Below are 26943 nucleotides of genomic sequence, written 5' to 3'. Positions count from 1 at the left end.
AATCTCATGATAATGGAAAATCCATTGCACTTGGATGCACTTGTTATTCCCGTAATTTGAGTATTAGAACACATATTTTTGTGTCACAACCCTCTTGTTTTTCAACTCGAGTGTTTTCATTATTTTGATTGTTCATACAATTGTTCAAGTAGACGTTTAGCTTTGTGTGTTTTAATAGTTCTCTACTTTCATGTGGTTTTGTACTTCAAAAGATTATTTTTAGCGGTTCTTTTCCATCGTGTGAACCCACCCTTATATGGCCACTCTATATAAGGAGGGAACCCCCCCCCCCCCTCCCCACACACACACACACACACACAAAACGCTCCCTCCCTCACCGAATACCACAAGCTCTAAGGACATACCCAAATAAAATTTCTAGATGGCAAGGAGCAAACAAACTACAAAGGAAAACCAAAACACCAATGAGGTTCATAGGATGTAGAAGATGCGTACAAAGTGGCAAGCAGAAAAGCTAGCTGACCTTGAACCAAAGAGATGGACACATCCGTCGTGGGAAGGGGAGGACATCCCAAGTGAATCATAGGGTGAGAGGAAAGACGTTGCCAGGAAGGATGGGCATGAGACCATTGGGCCCAGGTTACCAAATTGTGGCCGGCAAGTCACTTCCTAGGGGGATGGGTGCCATGCCTTCTGTTCCACCCAACAATGATGAGTGCAACATCAATGATGAAGATTATGATCCAGAGGAAGATGCCCTTGATCCACCTCCCAAGCGCTGCTGCAAGTAGAAATTCTACAAGAAACCGCAAAGAGTACGTCCACAAGGAGCTCAGAGGTCCCCACAACAATGACCTCAAAGAGAACGACGCTTTTGTAGAGCGTTTGCTGAAATATGGCATTGCTAGAAGATGACGGACCTGCTTATCAGAAAGGCATCATTTACATGAACATGTAGAGAGGTGCTACAAAGGTACAACACAGAGCTTGGGATGTCTGCTGTTGCCCTCAAATCAATTCTGGAGGCTGCAGAGGCTTATTTGGTCACTCTTTGAGGACACGTTCTTATGTGTTGTCCATGCTACGCGTGTCACAACCACAACCAATGACATGCAACTAGGACATCGCCTTAGGCATGAGTGATATATTCTGATGTCAAACCTTTTTGTAACTAACCCTTGTATTGGAAACAAGTTTTCTTTATCATTAAAGGTAAAGTTTCTACAAATTACATGGTCACTGAATATGATCAAAACAGTAACCTAAAGTTGCAATGGATTATGGACAAGAGTGAGATGTAGATTATGGACAAGAGTGAGATGGTTTTCATCAAAAAGGTTGTACGTTAGGCTTAACTATCTTTTGATAGGAGGCACTTTGTGATATCTCTACGACGTTCTTCATCATTGGGTAGGATGTATGTAGGCACAGAGCTAGCTATGGCTTGGGCACTGTCAACCCCCGGGCTTGACTAAGTGCTATGCATGTCATGACCTTGCCGCAAAAACCAATACCAAAAGTGGCAATTGCAAGGGATTTTTTCACCAGAATAATTACATGGGTTGTTTGAGGGATGGTGGCTAAGCATAGGAGTTTACTAGCGTCCTTAAGCACCCACAAAACAAAATGGCCATTAGGGGAGAAATATTGCATTGGTAGTTTGCCAAAGTAGTGTGCAAGGACTGCTGAGGCCCAAATACCCCCCCCCCCCCCCCCCCCCCCCCCCTAAAACCAGCTAGCCCACAGGTCTATATCCAAAACATCCTACAAAATTGGAATTAACTAAATGCAAAGAAGAAAGGTAGAAATATCAACCTACAAGATGCTTATAATTACCTCTTGTTGCTTATCCTCATCATCCATAGTTGGTGTGGCTTCAAGGTTGATAGAGGATTTGCTCTCATCAACTTTGCAAGGGCTGTGCAAACCAGGCGAGTCGAGGCAAATAGGAGTTTGGTTGGCCACAACCCTGACTTGTGTTGCAACAAACTCCTTGTCCATGATTTGACTCACTCTGCATTGAGAATATCCATTGTCACCAACGCAATTGTGTCAGCAATAGAGTCCCCCAATGGAAGCAGCTTGTCATCTGTAGGTTCTAGTGTAGGATCAAGGGGGAACTCCATCTCGATGCATATGAGGCTTAGACACTCATCTAGCCTATGAGGGCCATGCCAGGGACCGTGAATGAACCATCTCCAAATGGATACACCACGGATCTTGACATCCCTCCCGCTTGAGATCGACACCAAGACATGACTCCTCCCGCTCTTTAATGCCAACTCAAGGGGGTGATAACATTCACTTTTCTCTTACGAAATCCTTAACCCTGAAATATCTTTCCTTAACGCTTTGAAATTTCTAGTTGAAGTCATCAGAATAAATGTGAACTCAACCTTCCAAGGTCAACTCGTGGGTGTTCTCTAGTTTATCTTGATTCAAGGACACTGATGCTTTTTCTTGGTTATGGCCGAGCACAACCGTCAGAGCGCTTCCCTAAGATGACTGTATCTAATAGCTACACAAAGCCCTTGTTTCCAAGTTTGATCCTCACTCCCTAGATTGGAATCCCTTTTTTCGTTTTTGACTTATCTTAATGGACAACATAAAATTGGGTTCAACTTTCCCGCCAACAAATTAAACCTCCAGAATCCATCCACCCACCAAACCGTTCATCTTTTTGAGGTAGTACTATGATACCAGAAAACAATATTTCAAACATGTCAAACCAAGAATACATTTTCAAGAATTTGAAAGCAGCATGCAAACTGTTGCATAGCCTTGCAAGTGTGCATTTATCAGATCATTCCCACCTTTTTCCTTTTTTTAAAAGAATATTTTATTTCCTTTTTTCTTTAGTATTATTAAAGTCATCTAGTTATCTCTCAAGCAATCACATATACTTCTCCAGGAATATCCCTATCCTCGTCCCAAGACTCAGGTACCTCTGCCCCACGAGTGGAGGCGGCGCCTTGCCACAATCTCCAATTCTTATTTTTCTTTATCTTGTGTGGGAAAGGCTTACAAAAAAACAATCTACTCTAGGTTCTTTTTAAATCAATAATCCGAGAAGAAGAGCAAAGGTCCGGCTGTTGAGGACAATTGCGGGATAGCCCATTTAGGTTACTAGCCTTTCCAAGGTTCCTTTTTACCAAATAATTTGAAGAGTTCCTTAATTAAATTACATCCTCTTCCCTTATCATGATCCATTTTCTTTCCTTGTTTTCCCGTTGGCATCAGGCCTAACCCGTACTAGGCCGATTTCCAGATGCATCCGCGGGTCTCACCATACGACCGGCGGACTCACTCCCATTCAATCCCATTACTAGGGCAATGAATGAATCCAAGCTTAAAAAATAGACCAACGGTTATCAGTCCTAGCCAAAAAGGACAATCCCTCATTGCATCCCATAGGTAAACACCTGCCCTGGCCTTTTCCAAAAATGTAAGACAAAGTTCACACTTAAATCTTCTATGTTATACTAGGGCTATCCACATGAAATCTTCTCGATAAAGTTTTAATCCTAGTTGAAATTTAGAGTGAGTTCCTTGAGTTATAATCCTTTATTTCCTATTTTCTTTTAATGTCTACCAAAACAAGATCTTAAGAAAACAATGAGTCTCTTGAAAGTTTAAGGTTTTGTCTCGACGTAAGTTTCAAGTTAAACCCGTCATAAACGAATCCTATATGTTTTCTTTGTATTAATTGCCATCCATGGGGCATCTCCATGGAAGCAATGAAAGTTTTATGTTCAAGAAACATGGGCATCACTTCCGTGAAGCTATCCCCTTACTTCCCTCTTTGAATTTGCAATAAAAACTTGAAAGTAGACAAACTTGAAATGAACAATACATATGCTTTCTACAATGAGTTTTGCTTTGGTGTGATCTATGTGTGGTAAACACAAAACTTTGGAATGCGCCAACTTGCAATCTTGAGACAAATAATCAAGAAACTTCCTTTGAGTGCTTATGCAAGAGTGAAATCCTTCCATACATGGTGGTGTACGCGAAAAAAAATTGTGAAGTTCCTAAGAGTGGACATGCTAGTGTAGTGAAAAATGCTCATGTAATAGTGTATGAATGATTAAAAAATTCTTCTTTAAGAAGGGATTTCTGCATACTTTGCTAACGTGGAGAGAAGTAATTATGTAGCTCTAGGAGAGGTTTAAGGATTTGGGGTTTTCCAACTGGTAAGGAGGGGATAATCTTACTTAGAATGAGAATCCTCTTACAAAATAAACTCCCTTGTTTATGATAGAATTATCCTTGAAGATTAAATTTCTTCTTGAGAGAATTAGATATTAGCTTAATTATGTCACTAAAAATATATTTTATAGAGAGAGAAAAGGTTCTTTCTTTATTCACTATGGGAGAATGTTGTTGTTACCGCACAACATTACCGCATAAGAGGAGAGAGAGAGATTCAAGAAAGAGAGAGATTGTATGGTGCAGACCCGTCGACGCGTTTTTCGAATTTTCCGCGAGCATTACCGCATTTATTACCGCAATAATAACCGCCCAGATTACCGCAACAGAAAAAGAGAATCCACGTGGCCCATTCCTCTCCCACTTTTCCCTTTCTATAAATCCTGTTCTATTTTGTTACTTTTCAGAAATTGGTACCCTCTTTGTGCATGGAGTGTAAGAAATCCCATTCTCATTGGGATTTTTAGTACCTCTCTTCTCTTTGCTTGCCTCATCTATTGGTATGATTCTCCTACTCTACTCATTTGTACTCCATGAGATTCTATATCAAAAAATATTTTGTTTCCACCTCAAAATCTTATGTCAACTATGCATTCATATGGAAATGGCAAGCGAACGATGATCAAAATTGTATTGTCACCCCCTTTTTGCACGGAGTGTAAGAAATCCCATTCTCATTGGGATTTTTAGTACCTCTCTTCTCTTTGCTTGCCTCATCTATTGGTATGATTCTCCTACTCTACTCATTTGTACTCCATGAGATTCTATAAACAAAAATATTTTGTTTCCACCTCAAAATCTTATATCAACTATGCATTCATATGGAAATGGCAAACGAATGATGATCAAAATTGTATTGTATTGCGTTCATAAACAAATAGCCCTTTTGTACAGCATAAGTAGATAAAGAAGTCAAAATCCAAAAGATATTTATTAATTTTCATCCTCCAAGAGATCTCTACAAGTGCTTACATCCATGTCCAACCCCATGGTAGCTAAATCAACAAATAAATCTATTGATTATCCTCTACAGCCTCTCCTATTGAATCATCATCATCCTCTCCATCCTCGTCCTCCTCCTCACTATGGTTGGTTATTGGAAATGGTTGGTTCTCCTCGACCTAAACTGCATCATCGTCATTGGCGTCTTCTTGAGATGGTATGGTGGGATCTGCCAAAGTCTCTATGTTCATATCTGCAAAGATAGATCTGCTCCGTGGTGTGACTGGAATAACATACCATAGTCATCTTCGATACATACAAGGCACATAAAACACATGTAGGTCATAGAGCAAACAACAACATGAATGTAGTTTTGTATGTATCATATAATGTTTTAGTGAGTTGCACATGGACTTAACCTGCTCACAACTACTAGGTTGCACCAAGTTGTCGGTCTTCCTGCGATGAAATTGCCCGGAGTCTACCATATAGAGTCCATTCTCATGTCTCTTAACCTCACCCACAAACCATTGGCAGTCAAAGAGATATTTGTGAAATGTTCTGAAATCCACTTTGATTATCCTCTCTATTGTTCCACATTCCCTCACCTCTTGTGTTGTCGTGTCAAAGTTGCCCATAACTCCACTATGGTGAGTGGTTCGATGCTCATCTATCTTGCGGGTTTGAAAATGACGTCCTTCGCACCACATAGAGTTGAATGTGAAGGCTTGCAAAAACCAATCAAGATAGATGAGAGAGAGAGAGAGAGAGAGGTGACACACATACACACACACACACCCACATACACACACTCGCACACATACACACACACACACTCGCACACACACACACACACACACACACACACACACTAAACACATTGAGTATATTACCCTTGGTATACATCCTCGCGCGTACTCCCATTCTTTAGGGCTTATTTGTTTTCCTTGTGCCTTGGCCTTGGTCATGGCATTGTGTATCCACCCAACTGGAATTAGATTAGGGTATTTGGCAAGCTCTTTAGAAAAGGGAGGTGCTCGCCTACCTCCATGCGACCTCTTCCATGATTCCCTCTCCCTTTCTCTCGTTGTACGCACCTCCACATACATATCCACCCATTTGCTCATGATGGGAGCATTGAGTAGACAATGGTTGTTGAGTATGGCTTGAAATTCCCTATCCAAAATCAAAAGAGAACCTTTCCCACTTGGAATGTTTGCGTGTTTTTTTGGATCCTCTTCCTCCGTCTGTAAACGAGGCAATGATGGGTCTATTGTGAAAAGATATTGAGAGACATACACAAAAGACTCTTGTACAATCCAACCATCTGCCATGCTTGCCTGAACACATGTACATGAAACCATTAGTAATTAAAGTAACCAATAAAAAGCGTTGTGAATACAATCGAATCCTAATAAGGTTTAAGGCTTAAGATCGATGAATACCTCTGGTTGTGATCGCAGCCTTACAAAGTCTTTCAAGGTCTTTAGGAACCTCTCAAGAAAGAACATCCACCTGAAGTGAACCACACCACAAATGGCTATCTCCTCAACAAGATGGAGCAATAGGTGAACTTGGCTAACAAGGATAGAATGTGGGAATGCATCCTCAATAGCACAAGTTGCTTCAATCGCTAGAAGTCGAGCTGTTGGAATGGCTGAAACTTCGATTTCTTTGGAACTCACAAACCTGTAACCAAAAAACCCTTCATAATCTTCATAGTAAAGTTAGTCTTCAAAGTAAAGTTTAGGAGGGAGGATCAAATGTTCTATACCTGACAACTTCTCCCACCTTGAATATTGTAGTCTTTACCTTCATGTCCGCAAATCCACTAATGCTACTTGGAAGCACAAACTATTGCACAAACAAAAAGACTTTTTAGTATCCAGAACCCTAAACCACATACACACACACACACACACTCACATACACACACACACACACACACACACACATTACCTGAAGAATCTTGTGCCAATAATGGGATTTGAGCCCATACAATTGTGTGGATCCTCCTTTCTTAGTTTTAGTGAAGGCACCCTTGAGCGAACGCATATAACCTGTTGGAGTACAGATGGATGCAATGACTTGTTTCATCCGCTCTTGATCCACCCTTGATAGAATCCAAAGTGCCTTTGGAAGAACCATCTTCCCCCGAGGCCCCATGCGAGGTGTGGCCGAAGGAGGGAGCCTCCTTATGGCCCTCATGTCCTCTCTAGCCCCCAATGAATCTTTCTTGCCTACTATGTGATCCCATATAGCTTGCCCAACATTTTTGAACACATGCATTGGATCCAATAGGTGTTGGATTTTTAATGAAGCCCAATAGGATAGTGATCAGAAAATAGAGTACCTAGACATACCCCTAGGTGGATCATTGGGAGGAGTCAATGTGTTGTGATACTCGTTCCAATGTCTTGCCCAATCGGCCATGGTCCAATGGAGTGGCTCCATCCCATTGCACGGTGGAGCATAAGATGGATGTGTGGGCGGCAAGAAGCGATGGTTATTGGGGTAGATCACCTTACCAAGTAGAGCGGGTCTCTCTGTCACGAGTGAGGGTCCACAAGTTGGGCATGCCCTATGTCCAGATGTCGATAGTCCTACAAAAACAAAAGACATAACCGCATATAGGTGACCAATGCAAAGACATTAAAGAGCGTCACAAAGTATAAGCTTACCAGAAATCTCTCCAAGCCCGGGGTAATCATGCATGGTCCACATGAGAATGCACTTGATCATTGTGCACTGATCACGAAGTGGTTTTGATACATGAAAAACATCTATGCCGTTCCATAGCTCTTGAAGCTCTTCAATCAAAGGTGCTAAATATACATCCATGTTCTTCACCTTGTGTTTTCGTGGGACTAGAAGAGAGAGCAAAATGTTCCCCTTCTTGGTTGACTCCCATGGTGGAATGTTGTAGTTCACAACAACCACTGGCCAAGTACTCCATGAGGTAGACCGATAGCCAAATGGGTTTACCCCATAACTAGCCAGACCAAGCCTCAAGTGACGAGGCTCTTCTCTAAACTCCGGCCATGTCTGCTCAATGTGTTGCCATGCCGGCGAGTCAGCCGACACTCTCATAACCCCATCGGTGGAGCGATTTTTCATATGCCATGTAAGAAGCTCGCTTGTTCCTTTGGCGCTGAACATGTGCTTGATGCGGGGAATGAGGGGAAAATGACGAAGAACCTTGCGAGGTATTGTGGTTCCTTGCATTCCCTCTTTGTACCTTGATTCTCCACACTCGGGGCAAGCATCAAGCCCTACATGTTCATTGCAGAATAGCACGCAATCATTGACACATGCATGTATGCGATCCTAGTCCATCCCAAGCCCTGCTCACCACCTGTCGTGCCTTCCTTCGATTTTCTGGAAGATGATTGCCTTTAGGCATCATCTTGCCTAATAGCCTATGACATAATTAAAGAACACTCGTTATTGCATATAACCACAAAAAAAACTCACAACTAACACTTATTACACTTAAACGTACCTAAATAGTGCATCGACCCCTGCATTGCTCCATCCAAACATTGCTTGAATATTCAAGATCTCAAGAGACTCTCGTAATATGGGGTAGGAGCATCCCTCGTAAAGAGCGGTGTGTGCTGCCTCTAGCAATGAATCTTTGGTTTTTTGGGCGGCTTCTTCACATGCACACTATGGCTCACACTCATTCGCCGCCTCACGTGCAAGAAGATCCTCAACCATATTGTGCAGATGATCTTCCTCCACCTCCATGTGGGGCGGGGTGGTGGGGAGATCCCCATATGTGGTGGATGTAGGATGCCCATGCGCTCGTGTGGACCCACCCACATCGGACGGCCGGTGTGACCCCCGTCCCATGACTGCTTCCTGGTGCAATCGCTCTTCCGTCCTCCTCCCGTCTCCGCCCCCGATCACACTCCAATGGGGAGCAACATCAATGGATGCCAAAACCCTCGGATCGGTAGTTTCCATTCGAGCGCGTTTTCTCGGATCGTCCCATAGCCCATAATCATCCACGTAAGCCAAGCATATACGCCGAAGCCGTGCAATTGCACGCTTACATCACGTACATGGGCATGGTAATCGCTCGCTCAACCATCGAGTTCGTTCCGCGCCAACCGGCGGACCCACGTCATCCCAATCGTCCTGCACACACGACCACACACTAAATAAGAAAAAAATTAAATAAGAAAAAGAAAAATCAAGAATGTTGGTACTGACATGACTGACACTCATTAAAGATAGAGGGGAGGTGGGTACAAGAGGTCATGCAGTCGGCGTAACCTTAATGTCTCATTAGAGATTTTCGCGGTAATACTGGCGGTAATACCAGCGGTAACAGGCGCGATAATACTCGTGGTAAAATCCCAAGCAAATGTTTTTATATAAAGGGGGCACCTGCGTGCCCCCATGAAATTGAATGCCAAAAATTCAAAAACGACCTCTTCTTCTGCGCGGGCCTGTTTCCCTCTCCATCTCCAAGCTCTCTCTCCTTCTCCCTCTCCATCTCCAACCTTTATTACTCTCTTCATCTCCATCCCCACCATATCCAAGCGATCGAGGTCACGAATGTAAGTGCTCAAACTCTCTCTCTTTCTTCTCGTTCTTCTACACACACACACAAACACATACACACACACATGCACACACACACACATTGCACACACACACACACGCACACAATGCATACAAACACATGCACTAACATGCACACACATTGTACACACACGTACACACACACACACACAATTTTGTGCACAATCACACACTAATGCTTGCATTAGTGTGTGCATGCATTATACACACACTAATGCCCGCATTAGTGCATGCATGTGTTACAAGCACACACTAATGCTTGCATTAGGGTGTGCTTGTGCATGAATTAGTGTGTAAACACACTAATGCATGCACAAGCACACACTAATGCAAGCATTAGTATGTGCATGCATTAGTTAGTTTTTACACACTATTTTGTGCACAAATTACACACTAATGCTCGTATTAATGTGTGCATGCATTATACACAGACGCATTAGTTAGTTTCTACACACTAATTTGTGTCCAAGCACACACTAATGCAAGCATTAGTGTGTGCATGCATTATACACACACTAATGCTTGCATTAGTGTGTGTGTGTGTGTATAATGTATGCATTGTGCACAAAATAGTGTGTGAAACAAGCATTAGTGTGTTTCCACACATTAATTTGTGCCCAAGCACACACTAATGCAAGTGTTAGTGTGTGCATACCTCTCTAGCACACACTAATGCTTGCATTAGTGTGTGCTTGCTTGTGCACTAATTAGTGTGTTTTCACACACTATTTTAGGCACAATGCATGCATTATACACACACACTAATGCTTGCATTAGTGTGTGCATGCATTAGTGTGTTTCCACACACTAATTTGTGTCCAAGCACACACTAATGCAAGCGTGAGTGCATGCGTGTGTTTCCACACACTAATTTGTGTCCAAGCACACACTAATGCAAGCGTTAGTGTGTGCATACCTCTCTAGCATACACTAATGCTTGAATTAGTGTGTGATTGTACACAAATTAGTGTGTTTTCACACACTATTTTAGGCACAATGCATGCATTATACACACACACACACACACACACTAATGCTTGCATTAGTGTGTGCTTGTGCACTAATTAGTGTGTTTTCACACACTATTCACACTAATTTGTGCCCAAGCACACACTAATGCTTGCATTAGTGTGTGCTTGTGCACTAATTAGTGTGTTTTCACACACTATTTTAGGCACAATGCATGCATTATACACACACACACACACACACACACACACACACACACTAATGCTTGCATTAGTGTGTGATTGCATTAGTGTGTGCATACCTCTCTAGCACACACCAATGCTCACAATAGTGTGTGCTTGTGCATGCACACACACACACTAATAAAAGCATTAGGGTGTGTGTGCATGCATTGGTGTGTTTTCACACACTAATTAGTGCACAAGCACACACTAATGCAAGCATTAGTGTGTACATGTGTTACAAGCACACACTAACGCTTGCATTAGTGTGTGCTTGGACATGCATTAGTATACCAAAACATACCTCCATTAGTATTAACATACCAAAACATAACTCCATGTGGGTGTGCGATGAAGTTGATTGAGACCCCAATGGTCACCTCCATGTGGGTGTGCGATGAAGTTGATTGAGACCCCAATGGTCACCGAGAAGCCCAACGGTAGATTAAGGTCCAACACATACACACTAGATTAATTTATTTGCCACACACTAACGCACACACATAATAGATTAATTAGAAGCACACACACACACACTCTAAATGGATGCAAAAAAAAAGCACATAAACCATTTCTTAAATAGGAGATAAAAGGAATCCTATGCAAGGAGGAATCCTATGAAATAAAGAATCTCACTTTGACTAGAATCCAATGTTAATTAGGGTCCTTTTTTTTTGTGAAATTGTAGGATATGGCATCCTCTTCCACGCCCGGCTATCGATCCATAGAGGACTTTCTCGCCGAGGGACTCTCTTACGAGGATGCTTGTGATGCTTACTACTCGCAGTCTTCCTCCCACCAGTCACAATCCACCTTCGGCTTTCGATGGTTCCGAGATGCAGTACACGACCCCGACCTCGAGAGGGCGTACCATGCCCATGAATAGTGGCTATCCTCGAAGCAGAGTCTTCGAGGGCGGTACACACCAGCACAGTTGGCTGCCTATGGGCTCTCACCGCTTGCGACACCGGGCGTCGGCACTCCGATCGTGCAGAGTGTGCCTCCCAGTGGGCCTCCCTCCACCTTACCCTCGACTTTTCCGTCACCCGCAGCTCCCTCCACCTTGCATTCGCAGCGATCCACGTCCGCACCATCGAGTTATCCGTCGCCTACACCACCCAGCGGTTCGGGCTCGGACCAGCGCTCTTCGGGTGGCCAGCGCTCTTCCCGTAGTGGTGGCTCATGCTCTCGTCGAGGTAGTGGCTCGTGCTGCTTTGGTGGTGGAGGAGGCAGTGCTACAGATTCACCTCCTCTTACACCCCGACCTCCTCGCTCACCCCTTGGTGCTCCACATGAGGATGAGGACCGCGATGCGGCCGCGCCGGACGCTCGTGGATACTACTATTATATGCATTGAGGGAGGGAGGTGGATCTAGGTTCCTCTTTGGGGAGGACATTTCGAGGGCACCTTAACCAGCTGATCCACTCGACATACGAAGATTTGGATGGGTCCTACCAAGGACCATCCAAATGGTCATCTATTTTTTTTTAAAATACTCGCGTGTGCGGTAATGGTCGCGGTAATACTGGCAATAAATACGATGGAAATAAATGCGGAAATTTAGCCGGGCCGATTACTGCGTGCATTGCTGAAGGACCATTACCACGAGGATTGACTCCAGCATTACCGTTCCCGAGATTTTTTGACTTAAACTTTTCCTTTGTTTTTGTGCGTCTATCTGAGCGGTAATGTGCTCCAAATGTCATAGTGATTTTACTTGAATGCATGAAGAAAAAAGTTGTGAGCCTTTTTATGAGAGAATTTCTTTTAGAGAAGTTATATTGCCTTTTTTGGGAAACTCAAGTTGGTTCCAATATTTAATTTCCTTTGATTTATGATATTTTGTCTCTATTAAGTCATTTAAATAAGAGTAACTTTAAAGAACAAGAGTAAGAGAGTAACTTAAAAGTCGATCAACAAAATGTTTGAGGATAATTAGGGGTAATTATACATATTAGTCACCATTCATCATGCATACTATTTAGTTAAGTATACTCTCTAAGCACCTATGGATACAGAGAGTGCTTTCTACACTCTCTAGACCATATTAGCATGGTATCCTAAAGAACTTGAAATAACATCATAGTTAGTGGTTAGCAACGTTGTTAGTTAACAAAAGAAAATTTATAATTTGTCCTTCTAAGAAAGAGGAAAGTTTGCTTATGTAAACGTGAGAGCTTAAGGATGAATTAATGTAGAATGAAGAGTAACCCAATGTTTAAGGTGTGCAATGACATGAAGATGACAAGAAAACACTTACCTTGGTGTGTGTATGGTAAGAGTCTTCTCCTTGCTTTGGGTGATTCTTCTGGAAAGCTTAGGGGTTATGAGAGAGTGTAATGGAAGAAAAAGACCAAGTAATAGAAAACATGGTTATGGTTTTTGGCCATGGTTTCTCTTGGAGAGGAGGTGTGTATGTGTGTGTGTATTGAAAGACGCTTGGCTATGGCTTCCTCAAGATTCCCTAAAACTTATTCTCTAGTTGCATCCTAAAAATGGAGGAGAGAAGTGAAAAATGAGAAGAGAAGCCCTCTTTTTATGCACATTTTTGATAAGTTCTTTCACTTATCTTGATAGCTTAGCATCCTTATCTTGATAACTTATTTTTCTTTGATAACTTATCTTACTTATCAAAACTTTCTCAACAAGTTACTTACTCACCTTATCCTTATCTTCTCTTTTCCTTCTTTATCTTTTTCGTTTTCCTTTTTTTTTTTGCGTTATCATTTCCTTTATGCTAGTTTTTCCCAAAATGAAAGGTTAATTTGCTATGCATTGGTTATGTCCATGCTCCCATGGCATAGCCGGAAGTGTCTCTTGAGTATACTTTGGTACTTAAATTGAGCCCTGGTCACGTTCCTTCCTAGCTTTCATCCTAGATTTCCTTGCTTTCCACAAGTTTCGCTAACCTTTTTGTTCAATGCTAGGTGCATCGGTACTAGGTAAATTATGATCCTAAATGTCTTAGTGCTTGCCAAAGACACCAATGGTGGGTGCTAAACAATGGACAAATTTATAACGTTTTTAAACAATCTTCCTTGTCATCCCTCTATAAAAAATACGACTCATTTTATGATAGACAAAGTACACGACCGAATAGAAATGAAAAAATGAGTTTGTATGACAATGCCTAGATAACCAAAATCAAGAAAGCATTATACTCCTTTGATAATCTTATGCCAAATTTGAAGCTTATTTACCATTTTTTTTTTATTTTACCCGAGATATTAGCCATCTTGTCGTCTCACTTAACTAATCTCAAGTATTAAACTAACAAATTAGAATCAATTGTATCAGTATAACCAATCCACAAGAAGGAGCCTTATCAAGCTCAAGGCACACCCAATAACAAACCGAATTTAACATCTGTGCAAAATTTATAGACAAACTTGATGTCTTTTTTTATTAAAAAAACCACGCATTAGACCATCCGACAGTGGCATGAACTCCAACAACAGAATACCAACCATAAAAGGATGCATCAATAGTTTAGACTGTAGGATGCATCAACTTTCTCTTTTTTTAAATTCAAAGAATGCAATGAGTGGGGCAGACTACATCAATAAGTCAATATCTTCAAAAACCAAGTGTAAGCTGCAAAAAAAAAGAACCCAGGTAAAGCACCCACCTGAAATGCATTATCATGCTTGACCAACTCCATTTCTCCACAGTTAATGAAAATGCCCTCACTCCTCTCTTTCACATACACACACCACGCAATCAGCACTAAGTGAGGGGCCAAAGCAACCCTCACCTCTTTTTATAGTAGAATCACAAAGGTTGAGCCGTTTTGTGTTGCACAGAGTGGTGAATCCCACTCGATCAGTATACTCGACAGGTCTAACCTTCAAGGCAGATAATTACACGATCCAGCCACCATGGTTAGATGGTAGAAGCATAGGTATAAGAGAGAGAGAAGGATTGGGTAGGATTACATACGGTAGCATAGCAGGATTTTGTGCACCTGTCAGGAAGAGGTGTGCGAAAGGGGGGCAGAGAGAGGGGGAAACCCAAACAGAGTAACTCATATACCAAGCACCCACTAAGGGACACCATCCCACAAGGGGATCATGAGACGAGCATATTATAGGTAGCCAATGGGTGGCGGTTCCGACGCTGGTGAGAGAAAACCATGACCCAAACCCAAGAGGGTTTTCTCCCACCACAAAATTTGGAAATGGTCACTTAGAGAAGCTCCATAGAGATAGAATTTGTTTAAGTCTAAAAACAAGAAAAGGTTCATATTATCAATAGTGTTGCCAAGAAATGATGTAGTATGTGTGTGCCAACGGGGTTTAAATCAAAGCAGATGTGTGTACAAGTGTGCTTACACTGCTAGGTAAGCAGTAGCCAAAGCATGGATTAGGTAAAGGGTTTCAAGTGACCATAAGTTGTCAAGAGATAGTGCTTTTTAGGTGAGAGTGAGTGTGAGAAAATGGGGTTAAGCTTTAAAAACCAAGTATAGCATATAGTGGTACACGTGTGTGTGTGTGTGTGTGTGTGTGTGTGTGTGTTTGTTTGTGTTGCTATTTCTAGACTTATACATATACACAAAAAAAGATAATGGTTCAAAAGACAACTGGCTTTAGACAAAGGATAATGATTAGCACAAAAAACAACTCAATCTTTAATTCATTTTTGTACATAATAGTGAGAATGAGGTACCATTCTAGTGTTTTGTATATAAGATAGTTAAGAACAACTTATTATGAAGTGACAGAGGCTAAGTTCAATAGTGATGGACAATTGCAAAGCCAAAAAGGTTCTAAGTAAAGATAGAGTCCTCACTTGCATCCATAACAAGACAACAAATTTGTTAGCCACACACACATGTGTGAGTGTGTTGTGTGCCCCTGCGAGCCCTAATCCAGGAATCATACTCAATAAGTCAGCAGTAGGCCCATTGACTATGGTCCTACTACCTCATCAAGTTGATGAGAATAGAATAGTCAAGTTTAAATTCAAAGAGTTGTATTATGTTGAGAAATCCATGAGTCTCATTGGAGCTATAAGTAACAATGTTAACAGAAAGGAATCTACTCTAGTCAGAGTTGTAAGGCTTTGTTAGCCAGTAGAGAATAGTATGGATGTCATTCATAGTCAGTCGTAGAAGTTTTCCATGCTTTAACCAATTTCTATGGATAGTCATCAAACGAACCATCTATCCAAGAGTAGTTCTTTTATAGGTAAAATGGTCGTGAAATCATAAGAATCAAAATAATTACACGAGGGTGAGTAATTTTGGATTAACCTGCAACCTAAAATTATCACAGTCAAAGACTACAATAGCTCGATCTATAGACAATGAAAGACCACCTAATATATGTCATCCTTTTAAGGAATTATAGATAGTGGGTCCATCAAAGTCCATAGACAAAAATCTCCAAAGCCAACATCCTAGTTTCCCAGCTTTCTGGGAGAACCTTGTGTTTAGGACTTGTGTGTTGCTATTTTTAGACTTATACACAAAAGAACATAATAGTTCAAAAGACAATTGGCTTTAGACAAAGGACAATGATTAGCACAAAAACAACTCAGCTTTTGATTCATTTTTGTCCATCATAGTGAGATTGAGGTATCATTCTAATGTTTTTATATAAGATAGTCAAGAAGAGCTTATTCTGAAGTGACAGAGGCCAGGTTCGATAGTGATGGACAACAACAAAGCCAAAAAGATCCTAAGTAAAGATAGAGTCCTCACCTGCATCCATATAAACAAGACAACATATTTTCTAGCCTTGAGTACGTATTACAAGTGTCAACAAACCTATTAGTTATTATCCATTTCCTACTTAAAAACTTTTTAACTTATATCGACCATCCATGTTGTGCTAAATATAAGCAAATATCCACTCTCAGAACACTAAGACACACATGAGAGTGTCATATGTGTGTGTGTGTGTGTGTGTGTGTGTGTGTTCTAGTAACCATTATAACATAAACACCAAAGAATCATTTAAAATTACAAAAGACACTAGAAACTATGTCAATAAAAAGGTGGTATAACTCCCATTTGTAGTATAGAACAGACTTTATACACTAGTCTAAGAGAATTAAGAGCCTAAAGAAACATAAGTCCACCATCTTCAAGCCAAGGAACTTTGAAAACCATAGTTGAGAAGGTAACCCTCACTGCACCCATGGAAAAAACACAACTTTAAGCTAGCATTGGCACCGTATGCCACTGATGTAAGGGTATCCCACATGTTATAGATGTCACCCAACTAAATTGCTTTCAAAGATAATTAATAAGAAATGTGAAGCTACATAATTATTTAATTTACAAGGGGCAAAAAAACACACCTTGGAGCTCCTTTTGCTTTGCAAGCTCTCATGAGATAAGATCAAAGAGGAGTTATAAGATGTAATTTAGTCTCGAAGTGGCCCACATATACTTGTTTCTCGACTTTACGTAGTTTGGCATTAATTGCCACAATGTTTTTAGGGTTATTGATAGTGCTCATATGTACAATCAATCTATACTTTGGAGTTACCTATAACATGAAAGGAATCAGTAAGTAAATTCTACTTCTTCCTCCGACAAAGTTGAGAACCATATGCAAGATAGTAAGTATAAATGCTACATACCGAACCATATATAGCATATAGAAGGAGTATCCCGTGGTACCATATTCCTTGCAAAATCAAGGGAACAGAGCCACCATGGCCATACCCTCTATGTAATATGCCACACTGTTCAGTTACATGAGTGGCTACTGTTTTCCCACCATAGTTTAAATCCATACTTATAACCATAATCAGTTCTAAGCAAACATTACCTTGTCCCTAAACAACTATGTAAACTTATGTGTGCCCTAGTCAAGCAACTTTAACACGGGAACACAAAAACCACGCATGCCTATACCTTTAATTTGAGCAAAACCAGTAAGTTTAGGCCCCAACCCATTTTCTCAAACCATGTACAACCAACTTGTGCGGCTTCAGATGGCATAGTCATTATTGAGCTTGAGTAGTAAGCTCAGAATCAAACCAAAAGTTAAAAACCATATACGACCAAGCTGAGGAAATTATTCATGTGAACACAATACACAGGAGGAAATCCATAAACTGGCAAGAATAGTAAGCTCGGTCTCTACCCCATAAGTGCATCAATAGTATAAACCTGATGTGCCAATAGTTTAAGCAACTAAAAAACCAGGTCAAAGTTATTTACAAACTAGTAGTTTAACACTAGTTACTTACAAACTAGCAGGTTAACACTATCATGTTGAGAAATATTTTAACCATCAAATCTTATCCTAAATAAAGGCACAAAGTAACAACCATCCACCTACCAATAACCAGTTTATACCTACGCCAAGCCCTAGTTTCTCACCCAACAGGTAGGCCCACCTTACCATATATGGGCCTTCATTGAGTAATAAGAAGACCTTCAATCAAACTTTAAGCTTTTTACAGTACGATGCATACCTCTTCCATTTTAAACAAACCAAGCCTTTGATAGGATCATAAATATATGCAACAATCGAGAAAGACTATTTCTGAAAAGAAACCATAAACACACTCCGTAACTATAAACGACTGCATATCCTTATGGTACCTTAATAAATTGAAAGTCTTTTCTACCGGTGAATAAACCAACCATGCCCTATCCATAAGCGGCACAGTAGAAGTACCATTATATTATTTGCAAAAAGTATCATAACATCAAGTGAATAACATGCATCATACGGACAGTAATCCAAATAACTTCCATAAGTCACCTAAGAAGGAGTCGGAGCCACAAACTCCACAATAGCATGCTTATCCTTGCCTTTAGCCATATAGACAATTACTAAATGCTACCTCTTGCGGGAAAAAGACCCCCAATCTCAAAGCACACAAGCACTCACACACTCACCAAAGACACACAGTACCAATGCTAAGTGAGCATAAAAGCTCACCTTTATAGGGTTGGGACCTTGAGGACGTTTTCCTTTCTCAGCAATGGGATGGGCCAAGCTCCAAGAGGAAGGTGTCATTGCAGTGCTACTACATTTAGTGGATGCCTTCCTTCAATGTCATGAGGTGGGCCCTGCTTTAACTGCATCATAGACACGTACAGAGAGCGGGTGGAATGGGAACACACAGAGAGAGAGAGAGAGAGAGAGAGAGAGAGAGAGAGAGAGAGAGAGAGAGAGAGAGAGAGAGAGAGAGAGAGAAAGAGAGAGATGATGGAGAAGTGTGTGAGAGAGAAGGAGGAAGAACTAGGGTATCTAGAAAATGCAGTGGCACAGATGCAGGCGGTAGGCCAGTAAGTTTTAACGCAAAAGAGGGCAAACTGCCAAAGCCAAGTTGTCGGCCTTTCCTCATATGAATTAGCTATCTATGAATAATTAGGTGTCATTTAAGGCACCTCAAAAATATCAACCACTGAATTACCTACAATAATTCACCCAGGACTCCCTAGGTAATAAGCCCCAGGAAATACTACCCAAGGAACTTAACACACTTTCCTTACACTATCCTAGCAAGGCAAAAGGTCCACCCATTTTACATCCACGTTTATATACCATAAGGTTCCAAAAAAAAATCAATTAAAGCCGGTAATACACCAAGGGCACCCCCGGCCAATAGTCCTAGCAATTATATGTTAATGAACTTTCAATCATGCCAAAACTAGGCATAAGTGTGTGTGTGTGTACCCAACCTATCCCACGCACCATACTCAATGAGTCAGTAGTAGGCCCATTGAGTATGGGCCTACTTTTGATTAATGTTATAAAATTAGTATAATTAATTCTTGAGTCATGCCAATTCTTATGTGAGATATCATTAGTAATAGTGTTAACTAGGTTATTTTCCTTGAAACCATTCAAACAAAATTTGTTAACAATATGATTGATATCTTCCCATGCTGCAAAATAGTCAGAAGAGGAATAAAAAATCATGTAGAGTAAACTGATACACATGGTCAATGCCACCTTATATGGTCGATTACTTTTCTTTTTAATAAACTCTGCAGAAGAGACACTAAGATTATCCTTTTTCCAAACAAAATGGAGATTAAAGTCACCATTACAGGGATTGCACAATATGAGTGAGAAGTTAAGGAATCGTATGGAGGTGGAAAAGAACCTTGAAGAAGTATTAAAACCATTACCCAGAGTCAGTTCAATTTTAAAACAGTTAGATATATTGTCGTGATTTTGTAAAAAAAGGCTCTGTTGTTAAGGCTAAGATTGTCATCCATATATCTATAAGTATGATTAAAAAGGGAGAGTTTGTGGTCGATATTTTTATTTTTCATGGTTTTGAGAAACCATTTATACTCAAAATAGGCTAGGTATAGGTTGCACATAAGGAGTGAGCAACAGAAGCCCATTGGAATCCCAAGGTTTTGGTTATAGTAGTAGCCACCAAATTGTATAGATCAATTATCAAGAAGCCATGAAATGAGGTTATATAGTTTATTCTCATCAAAGTGATCAATATGTGTTAAATTAGTTTTTTTAATCTATCTAGGCTTATTAGCAAGGGAAATGTGAGACATATGTTAGGGAATATGACGTGGCTAAGTAGATAATTGAGTAGTTTACTTAATGGAGAGAGATAATTTTCACACACGAGAGATTTTAGAGGAGGAGAGAGAGAGAGAGAGAGAGAGAGAGAGAGAGAGAGAGAGAGAGAGAGAGAGAGAGAGAGAGAGAGAGAGAGAGAGAGAGAGAGCACATGATCTATGTGCTTCACCCAATGTGAGCTATATCCATGGGAAGCAGCCACTCAATGGAACTAGTACTTCAAAACAAGAAGTAGATTACAAAGGGATTATACCCTTTTGGAGCTTCTGCCTTTCTTCACTCACCACCTCACGTCCACCTTGTTGCATCAACTTCACAATGCTTCACCTCCTCAATCCATTTTTGTGTGTAGAAAAGGCTTTCTTTTATAGCCCAAAAGGGTTGCCCTCTCTCATGAGAGGCAATTATGTGTAGCCGCCCTTGTGTAGACAAGTTCGACCTCCAATGGGCCCATGTGTGGCCACCCTTGAGAAGACAAGTCCAATTTGAAATTGGCCACTGGCCATCGAATTCAGCCACCACCAAAGACTTCTGGCCACCGGCCATTGACTACCAATTACCGGCCAACCAACCAACCGGCCGTTTTTTGACCACTTTTTGACCACAGTCTAGCCATAATATTTTGGCAAAAAGGAGTATTCCAGGCTATGAAAATTTTGGTTTTTGGCGAGTGATTTTTCTTCACACATGATGGCTTCTCCTCATAATGGGGGCCTTACAAACGCGTGTTTTAGCACAAAAAATTACAAGGGGTAAATCAGGCTCCATACTTAACAATATACCTCTCAGTTTAGAATTGCTAAATGCAATTTTAGTCATTATTTTCAAAAATGTTTTTTTAATCCAGTATCACTATTCAAGGGAATGTTTTTGTAACATTGAGTAATGTTAGCATAAAAAAGATGAAAACTTTGTTTGGGGAGGTTAAGAGTAACCTCTGTAAAGTTTTTTACAAGCCAAAATGGATTGTAGTGGATCTTGAGAAAATTTGAACATATAGTTTATTTTTTGCACAAATTGATTCAAACTTAGTTAATATGGTCCAGGCATAAAGTAATGTCTTTAGCAATATTTGTATAGATTCCATTTGAGGCGTCCAAATCCATCAAAATTTATGTTTGTGATGTTATAAGTAGGGAACAATACAGGCAATTTGACCGTCTCAAGAGAATATCAAAGACTACTACAATGAATTGAAATAGAATTAGTGATGTCAGTTGGAGATAAGTTAAGTAGTGAAAACTCATCCCCTATTCGACGCAAGTAAGCAAATTTTTATGCAAGCTTTTTACACATAAGAGTAGGATAATTGACTGCCTTATCAAGACCGGCAATAAACCATTTTTTGTGCAAGTCTTTTGGGACTTAAGGCTGAAATCAGTTGTGATCCAAGTGCTATCAGTAGATAACCAGCTATGTGGTAAAAGAGCCACTTTTTGAAAAAAAACATCGTTTAACCAATTTGGTTAAGCTTACTAGGACTATCGTTTCCAGTCGAAGAGTGTTGACTAATTTAATCACATAGCTAAGTAAAGCTGAAAGGGCAAGGTAAGGGTTTTTGGGAAAAACCAGAATGTGGTTCAACCCTTTGGCAATAATATTTTGAACCATAAATTCATTAATAATTTTAAGATCACAAGTGCAGACATGCTTTCCTAGATCATCAAAGTCTTTATAAAATGCTTCATAATTTTCACAAGAACAGACATGAATAGTATTCTGGCGTAAAAAGTCATTGTCTGCGTACAATAGATGCTTAATAGGCTATTGATAAGTCTCTTCTATTAAGACATTTCTAAAAGATTATGATTACCAAAAAGTATATCAAAACACCCACAAAAAATAGATTTGGGTGAGAACCACTCAAGGAGTTCATTTTGGAATAAACAGTGTATATAGATATGATTTTCCGCTGAATCTCTACTAGAAATGTGCTACCTCCCATAGGGGCAAAAAATCACTTGCAAACAAGTTACATTTCAAGGAGGTGTCGGATTGGAGTGTTTCTTCCTCTACCTCTAGTGAAGCTACAAGACTTTCCTCTAGTGAAATTAGAAGAAGACCCAGGTGTTAGGAAACATGTTAAAGAGCTATTGGGGGTGGTTAGTGAGTTAGGTCTTTTAAGTGATGGAGAATCCTCACCCTCAATGCAGGGTTTGAGTGATTTAGTGGAAATTCTAACACCCTTGTAGTTGGCATAGGGTGGTGAGATAAGTACCAGGTTCGTTCGATTTGAGTTCTTTAAGAATGTCAAGCATCAGGCCTTGAAAAGTATTGAAAGCAAGTTGTGCTAATACCAAGGGCTTAGCTTGTCCACCCAGCAAGGAGCAAATAAGGGATAAATGGAAGCCAACAGGTTTTTATGGAACTTGACATGTTCCAAATGATTGAGAATGCACCAAATAGCATGGTCAAACCACATAATGCTGGAATCACATGAGGCTTTTGGTCAAGAAATTTGCAAGCACATTTTAAGTGAGTTCAAAAAACATTCTAGATAGATTCACTAGTACAAAAGGGAAGACTTCAGAGCCTTTGAGATCCATTTCTAATAGGGTGGAGTCATTGGGGGTGCATAAATTATTTTGGAATTCTTTGACAGCTTCTAGAGTAGCACTATCTCTGCAAAAGAGGCCACCAAATTGTGGGATAATGGGGGTGGTAGGGGTACTAACAAAAGTGGGATTGAGGCCAAATAATTTCTTAAGAAGGTAGCAAGTTCAACACCAAAAGAAAAAAATTGAGCAACCTTTTCATTGTATTTTAAAGCTAATATAGGTAGTTTGGAGATGTATTGAGAGATCATGGCTATACCATCTGCAAAATCTTTGTCTAAAGTAGTCAAAATTTTGACCCAATCATTAAAGGAAAGCAAATGTAAGATAGATGACGTTTTGTCATATGCAAGGGCAAAATCATAGATAAGTTGTGATGCATCCAAGTTGCTTATTAAGTGAAGGGAAGATGTAGCTACGTAAAGAGGTTTGGAAGCAATCTCCCGACCTTGGGAGAGGGATAGGGCTTGTAACAAAAGTCTGAAGAATTAGAAAGAAGCTACTTAGGATGAGAGATTACATAGCATTTTGCCTTTCTAGCAAGAAAAGGTCTTGTTCTAGGGGAAAGGGCTTTTTTAAGGGGGTGATCTATAAGGTATCGCGCAATTTCTTCCATTATCCTTGCATGTTTCAGTGGGTTATCGATGACTCACATGCGAGCAGTCATCTTATCCTAAGTGTGTACCTGAAAAATTAATTAAAATCAAGGTAAATATAGATGGATTAACCAGCAACCCTAAAACCAGCAAAGTCAAGATACCATAATAACCGTGAAGTAGGAAGCTTCAACTATGGTCTAAGATAGACCACCTAACACCAATCAACCTAAACAAGAATTATAGACAGTGGGTCCATAACATCTTTATAGCCCAACAAAATCCCTAAAACCAGCGTCCTAGTTCCCAAAAAAAGTGGGACAGCCTTGTGTTTAGGACGCATGTGTTGTTGTTTTTAAATTATTTACTTATACACAAAAGAACAAGATAGTTCAAAAGACCATTGGCTTTGGACAAGGAACAAGGAATAGCACAAAAACAACTCAGCCTTTGATTCATTTTTGTACATGAATATGAGAATGAGGTATCATTCTAATGATTTTATTTATGGGGTAATCATCAATGCTTGTCTACAATGTGGAAAGGGTCTAGTAATCAATGATGGATAGCAGCAAAGCAAAAAAGGTCCTAAGAGAAGATAGAGTCCTCACTTGTATCCATGCAAACAAGACAACAAATACTATAGCCTTGAATACGTAATACAAGTGGCGATGGACCCAACCAATTGTTATCCATGTCTATCTTACAACCTTTTTCAAACTCAAACCTACTATCCAAAATAGATGTGAATTATTTCTAGGGTAGTTTTGCTTGTTTTCTTGTAATCGTAAATCCATTTCTTTATTGTTTAAGTATAAGGTGTGTTTTCTTTTTAGTTCCTTTTCAAGTTCATTTTTAACTTGTAATCAGAAAGGTCATCACTCCTTTAAGATTCAAGTGAGTTTAAAGGTTATAAATAAGGTTACTATTTACCATAATTTTAAAGAATTTTAGATCTATTTGTTTAGATTAAATTCGGATCAAAAGGACACTATTGTTTAAACCCATATTTGTCCCTTAGGTATTTGTTTTTATGTGTTTTTATAGCTTTGGTTAAAGGATCTTCCCAAGATTTGTAAGTTTGCAAATCACTTTACTAGGTAAATTATCATTTTGAATGTCTTAGTGCCTACCAAAGACACCAATGGTGGGTACTAAACAATGGCAAACTTTATAATGTGTTTACAGAGTCTTCCCTTGCAATCCCTCTAGAAAACAATACGCCACTCAAGCTACTCATTTTATAACAGAGAAAGCAAAGGACCGAATCGAGATTAAAAAATGAGCTTGTATAACCGTTCCTAGATAACAAAAAATGAGCAAGAATTATACTCCTTTGATAATCTTATGCCAAAGCTGTAGCTTATTTACCCAAAAAAGAAACAATTGCTTCTACCTGAGATATTAGCCATCCAATCGTCTCACTTAACTAATCTCAAGTATTAAACTAACAAAGTAGGATCAGTTGTATCAGTCTAACCAAGCCACGAGAAGGAGCCTTATTTTTCTCGATCAATCTCAAGGCACACCCAATAACAAACCAAATAAAACATCTAAGCAGAAAAGACAGGCAAACTCGATGCCTTTCTTTTTTTAGAAAAAACCTACGCAGCAGACCATCCTACAATGGCATAAACTCCAGCGATAGAAGACCAACCATAAAAGGATACATCAATAGTTTAGACAGTAGGATGCAATAAATCTCTTTTTTTATTAAGAAATAAAACCATTTCAAAGTATGCGCTGAGTGCGGCATACTAGATCAGTAAGCCAATTTTTTCAAAAACCAAGTGTAAGTTGCAAAACAAACCCAAGCCAGGTAAAGCACTGACTTGAGACACAATATCATGCTCGACCAACTCCATTTCTCTGCAATTAATGGAAATGACCTCACTCCTCTCTTTCACATACACACACCACACAATCAACACTAAGTGAGGGGCCACAGGAACCCTCACCTCTTTTTATAGTAGAATCACAAAACGGATCAAATGTATTGCAAAGAGTGGCGAATCCCACTCGATTTTTATACTCAAAGGGTCCAAGATTCAAGGCATATAATTACACAATCCATCCACCATGGTTAGACGGTAGAAGCATAGGTATGAGAGAGAGAACGATAGGGTAGGATTACATATGGTATCATAGTAAGATTTTGTGCTTGTGTTAGTAGGAAGTGTGCGATAGGGAGGGAGAGAGAGGGGGAGCAAGAGAGGCATGAAGGGATATAGTAAGAGCAAGTTAATTACCCCACCCTCTTGATGGTGTAAACTATTTAAATAATGTGTACTAAAATCCAAACAGAGTAAATCATATATTAAGCGTCCACTAAGGGACACCATCCCACAAGGGGATCAAGAGATAGCATATTATAGGTGGTTGATGGGTGGCAATTCCCACGTTGGTGAGAGAAAACCATGACCCAAACCCAAGAGGATTTGCTCCCACCACAAAAATTACGAAATGGTTACTTAGAGAAGTTCCATAGAGATAGCAGTTGTTTAAGTCTAAAAACAAGCTCGGGTTCATAGTATCAAAAGTTTTGCCAAGAAATAATGTAGTATGTTTGTGTAAATGGGGTTTAAATCAAAGCAGATGTGTATACAAGTGTGTTTACAATACTTGGTAGGCAGTAGCCAAAGCATGGATTGGGTATAGGTTTTTAGGTGAACATAACCTATCCAGAGATAGTGCTTTTTAGGTGAGAGGGAGTGTGAGGAAATGGGGTTAATCTTTAAAAACCAATTATAGTAGATGGTGATACATGTATGTGTGTGTGTGTGTAGATGTTTTAATCATAAATAATCAGACATAATTGAGCTTTTACATTTATAAGACATTGTGCCTATTGAATTACATTATAGACACTCCTATACTTAAGCTATGTGAATTAATAGCTCAATAGCTAGTGTCCATGGAGACAAGTATTTGTTCCACCCTACCATTCTTTTTGTGCCTCTTTAAAGTGTTCTCTTTCCCTGCTCCCACATCCGATGGTTGAGCCACAAAAATTGGCCAAAACTTCACTTTATTGACTCCAAAGTTCAAATGCCACAATCCTTGCCGCATTTTGACCTTACCATGGCCTCAAACAAATCTCACAAATTTGCAAAGAATAATCTGCACCCGCTTTTTTGTCACCGGCTCCCAACTTCAGCTTGGCGTATCTTACTGCCTAAGACCCAGATTGGCAAGCCATCATTTTTTGTTGAGTCCACACAGTGCACATTCCCTTCTAAAACCTTGGCAAGCCCAAAAGAGCTCCAGATGCCACACTTGCTGAGGTGATCAACTCAGCCACACAACTAGCCCCCTGCAAATCTTCAACTAGCCATAACTTGCCCATCTAAACTCTGATTGATAATCCGAGAAGAC

At 40.1% G+C, this 26943-nt stretch overlaps 1 pseudogene; it reads right to left on the bottom strand.

Annotated features, from left to right (window-relative positions):
• Positions 1-334: 334 nt before the first annotated feature.
• The window catches only part of LOC147432921 (uncharacterized), a 58627-nt pseudogene continuing 32018 nt past the window's right edge, over positions 335-26943 (bottom strand).

Source organism: Adiantum capillus-veneris, chromosome 20 (assembly GCF_014529385.1).
Source record: "Adiantum capillus-veneris isolate H3 chromosome 20, ASM1452938v2, whole genome shotgun sequence".
Taxonomy (NCBI): Eukaryota; Viridiplantae; Streptophyta; class Polypodiopsida; order Polypodiales; family Pteridaceae; genus Adiantum; species Adiantum capillus-veneris.
Note: the sequence above shows the minus strand (reverse complement) of the source record. Positions and strands in the feature narration are given on the sequence as shown.